Raw genomic sequence first — 4,994 nt, 5'->3', positions numbered from 1 at the left:
GCAGACCCTATACAGAGTATTGCAAAAGTCTGACTGGAGTTTTAAATGAGCTTAAAACTCTTGTGTATGTGTGTGTGTAGGACCGTGCATTATGCACATGTTACACATGAAAAATTATGGCTTGTTTAATGATAGACATTAAATACAGAACAGATGGATAGTTACCTATATGAGAGAGTACAAGAATTCTACTTTTTTGCTACTATTTTTATTCAATATCCCTCCTTCAATTTAAGAGACATTTTCCCACATTTATGAAAATTGATGAAAGAGATCTTTATTGGAGAGGATCAATTAATCAAAAAAGTATGTGAGTACATATTTCCTCATATGCATATATGTATATATATTTTTGATTAATTTATGGTAAGCACTACATTTAATAAATATTTGTTAAATTGATGAATGTATCTGTATGGTACATTAATAATTTAAATTAGTTGAAAGATACTTAAATTCTCATTGCTCATTTCATGCATAAATTATGTTTTCATAAAGGTTTCTAGAGAAACACAGGTAATAAGGTATGTTTTACTGGCCAGCAAAGTTCTGAGTCATAACTGACCAGGGATATTTCATTTCTTCAGAGTCCTTATAACCTCTGACTATAACTGGATGGAACATAAAATGTTAGGGAACAATACCTAAAGAAAGCATTACTAGAAACTTAATTGTGACCTGTTATTTCACTGGTGTTACATTGGCAATTGTTCGGCAATTATGTCTTGGTATTTAGAACAGAGACTACTTAATTTCCTTCTTTGGTTTTCTATAGCACACTGGTTCATGCATAGTAGGAGCTTAACAAATTCATGCCAACTTATTGACTGATTAAAATGTTACCATGAGGTCAAGTGTCTTGCCCTGCTTCATAGAGCCAGTATGTGTATGAGGTGAGACTTAATTTCACATCTTCCTGACTCTAAATCTGAATCTCTATCCACTGAGTCATGTTGCCTTTAACTAGTGACTTTTGGGAGTGTAAAGACACAGAAGAGACTCCAAAGATCAGAAGGGCAAAGAAAATGTCCTGAATTTCCATATTTTACCCTATGCATAATGAATTACACATTTCCAAATTATTCTTTGAATACCTAGATAGCAGGTGCATATCTCTCAATAGACTATGAGAGAGCAATCCTTTCCCATTGATCAGTGGGGAGATAGAGGAAGGGATGCCTGAATTCTAATACATTTTCTAGTGACCAAACTCAAGATAAGAAGTTCATAAACAAAAACTATGGAAATAGTTATCAAGAGCCTTGGCTTTGAATTTAATTTCTTGTTTCTCCACTGTGTGATTAGTTATTTTATTTAATCATGTTTTTCTTTTTTGAAATTAATTTTGTCCTCCTTAATAGTATTTTACTTTTTTTCCAATTACATAACATAATTTTCAATTCATTTTTGGAAAATTTTGAATTCCAAATTTGTTCTCCCCTCTTCCCCCTCCCCAGGACAGCAAGCAATCTGATATACATAATACATGTACAATCATGTTAAACATGTTTCCACATTAGTCATGTTGCAAAAGAAGAAATAGAACAAAAGGGGAAAAAAAACACAAGAAAGAAAAAAAAAACAAAAAAAAGGTGAAAATAGTATGCTTCTATCTGCTTTCAGATACCATAGATCTTTACATAGATGTGGTTAGCCTTTATCATCATGAATATTTTGTAATTATCTTGGATCATTGCATTGTTGAGAAAAACTAAGTCTATCATAGTTAATCATTGCACAATGGTGCTTTTGCGGTCTACAATGTTCTCCTGGTTCTGCTCACTTTACTCAGTTTTAGTTCATATAAGTCTTAGCAGGTTTTTCTGAAATCTGTCTGTTCATCATTTCTTTCCTTTTCTTTTATCTTCTTTTGTTAATGAATATATTTATGAGAATGTAAGTATTTCAGTCTTTAAAAACAAACATTTCATCCTGGGGGGAAAAAAAGATAATTGTATTATAAATCTCTTTTGGAATTTCTGGTAACAGATTAAAATATGTAAAACATTTTTTTTTGCTTTGGCTTTATAAATGCATATATTGAACTTCTTTAAAATATGTTTTCAGGCATCAGGTGCCATTTAGTTGGGGAACAAGTTCTTTTTTTTAATTTTTCAATTTATTTATTTAATATTTTATTTTCCCCCAGTTAAATGTAAAAAACAAACAATTTTTAACATTCATTTTAAAAATATCGAGTTCCAAATTCTCTCCCTTCTTCCCTCTTCTTTCTCCCATTGAGAAGGTAAGCAATTAAAAATGGGTTATACATGTATAATCATGCAAACCATTTCCATAATAGTTATGTTGTGAAACAAAATAGACAAAGAGAAAAAAACCTCAAGAAACATAATGAAAGCAAAAATAAAAAGTATACTTCAATCTGTTGTTCTTTGTTCAATTTGTTGTTTCTTCTATCTGAAACCATTAGTTCTTTCTTAGGGAATACATGGCATTTTACATCTTAGGTTTTTCAGAGTTGTCTTGAATCCTTGTATTGCTGAGAATAGCTAAGTCATTCATAGTTAATCACCATACAATATTACTGTTACTTTGTATACATTTCACTTTATATCAGCTCATGTAAGAGTTTTCAGGTTTTTTCTGAAAGCATCATGCTCATCATTTCTTATATCGCAATATTATTCCATCACAATCACATGCAACAATTTGTTCAGCCATTCCCCAATGAATGAGCATCCCCCTGATTTCAAACAGTTCTTTTCTGGGATACAGACCTAGGAATGGTATTGCCAGGTCAAAGGGTATGTGTGGTTTTATAGCCCTTTAGGCATAGTCCCAAATTGTTCTACAGAATTGTTGAATCAGTTCATACCTCCATCAACAATGCATTAAAGTTTCGTTTTTCTCACATCCCCTCCAATATTTGTCATTTAACTATTCTGTCCTATTAGCCAATCTAAAAGGTATTGTTTTGCTTTGCATTTCTCCAATCAATAGTGATTTAGAGCGTTTATTTTTCCTTTTTTTTTTTTGGAGGACAATTGCCCAAGGTCACACAGCTAGTGTTTGTGTTAAATGTCTGAGGCCGGATCTGAACCAGGTCCTCCTGACTCCGGGGCTGGTGCTCTATTCACTGTGCCACCTGGCTGCCCCAATTTAGAGCATTTTTTTTAAAGTATGGCTATAGAAAGTTTTTATTACTTCATCTGAAAACTTTTGATCGTTTATCAATTGTGTAAATGACTCTTATTTTTATAAATTTGTTTCAGTTCTCTATGCGTTTGAGAAATGAAGTCTTTATCAGGGAAACTTGCTTCTAAATTTTTTTCACAGTTACTATTTTTTTTCTCCTACATTTTAATATAGGTGTAACAATGAGTGATTCCTTCACTTCAGCTCCTTCACAGCCAAACCAGGAGGCAGGGACTGTTTAAGTTTCTCTGCTTTCTCTTTGCATGTGATAACCAACGTGTACAGGTACCTGCTGGGGAGAACCTTAAACTTCACATGGTCCCTGTTTTTCTTGATCTTGACAGATTTGGCATCTTTTCTCCTGGCTGTGAGCAAGAAGTCTTTTATCTCCTCGATTTTGTCACTTTGTGGTTATATGGCTCTAAAATTTGTTTAAAGTAATTTTTTACAGGGATTTGGAGGTGATTGGGGGGAGAGATGAATCAAGATCCTCTTTTACTCTGCCATCGACTCTGCTGACCACCGCACCCCCCCCCCAATTCTCTTATTCATTTTTCAATCTATTTAGGGACTTTTATTTTTTTTTTTTTTTTTTTTTTTTTTTTTAAGCAATCGGGGTTAAGTAACTTGCTCAAGGTTACACGGCCAGGTGTTTCTGGGTGGGTGCTAAGTGTCTGAGCCCGGGATTCGATCTCCAGGTATTCTCAACACTGGAGCCGGTGCTCTTACTCGCTGTGCTACCTGGCCGCCCCCATTTAGTGACTTTTAAAGTTGAGTTCTGCTTCTAGAGCACAGAGGGCAGTATCCCACACTTCCTTTTCTTGGGACCAGGGGCCTGGTCACTGACTTACCATGCTAGGGACTCAAGTGCTTGTGGCTTGTCCGCTGTGTTGGGGGGTGGCCTGGCCCAGTCATGCTTTTTGTGCTTGGGTTCCAGGGCACCAATTTGCCTTCTTCAGTGGGGCTGGGCACCTCAGAGCTGGCCTGCTGAGCCAGGACTGAGGGACAGTGATTGCTGATCTATGCTGGGACCAAGAGTTTCCTGCTGGCTTACCTGAACACCATCTGCATTGGGCTGTGCCCCCCTTTTATTCAAGTAAGATGGACCATTGCTGAAGTACTTCTAAGTTATCTTAACCTGGGAAATTGTTTCATTCCATCTTTCTGTGGGTTCTGTCACTCAAGAATCTATTTAGATGCTTGATTTAAGGTTGTTTCTGAGGAAAACTGGGTAGAGCTCAGGCAACTACTTGTCCTCTCTGGCATCTTGCCTCTGTCCCTCCTACTTAATCAATTAATACAGACTTATAGAGTGAAAGTATTGTAGTAATCACTGGGGATACAAAAACAAAAATGAGACTATCCCAATCTCAAGTACAGTTTAGCACTATACACATAAATAAGGATATACAAAATTTTGGGCCAGAACTCTCATATGATCAGTATAAGGACATGGAATGAAGAACTTCTGCTACTAAAACATATTGTCACTTTCTGTGTATTAACAGTCTTAGAGAGTTAACTTGGATTAATTTAGAGAGTTAAATTAGGGGTTAAGTGACTTACCCAATGTCACATGGCCAATAAATTCAGAGGATATATAAAACAAATACAGAAGAAATTTGAATTGGGGAGGACAGAAAAGAAGGGACCTACTAATATGAAAAAATAAAAGATTTGGACTGGATTATTTCTATTACTAATTTTTTTCTTTCTATTTGACTTTCATAGTCTAGTTATAATAAGTATTCATTAAATATTAAATTAGCATTAACTTTATCAATTTTGTAGAATTTATAATCAGCCTGCTTGCTTTGTATGTCTGAATTCTATAATTA

General features: G+C 34.9%; 1 pseudogene; it reads right to left on the bottom strand.

The window, feature by feature from the left end:
• Positions 1-3,291: 3,291 nt before the first annotated feature.
• LOC138145280 (large ribosomal subunit protein eL38 pseudogene) lies at positions 3,292-4,221 on the bottom strand (annotated as a pseudogene).
• Between the last annotated feature and the right edge of the window lie 773 nt (positions 4,222-4,994).

Source organism: Petaurus breviceps, unplaced genomic scaffold, assembly GCF_028583685.1.
Source record: "Petaurus breviceps papuanus isolate PSGF00001 unplaced genomic scaffold, PetGlider_PUasm1.0 90731, whole genome shotgun sequence".
In the NCBI taxonomy this organism is placed as follows: Eukaryota; Metazoa; Chordata; class Mammalia; order Diprotodontia; family Petauridae; genus Petaurus; species Petaurus breviceps.
This window is presented reverse-complemented; position numbering and strand designations above follow the sequence as displayed.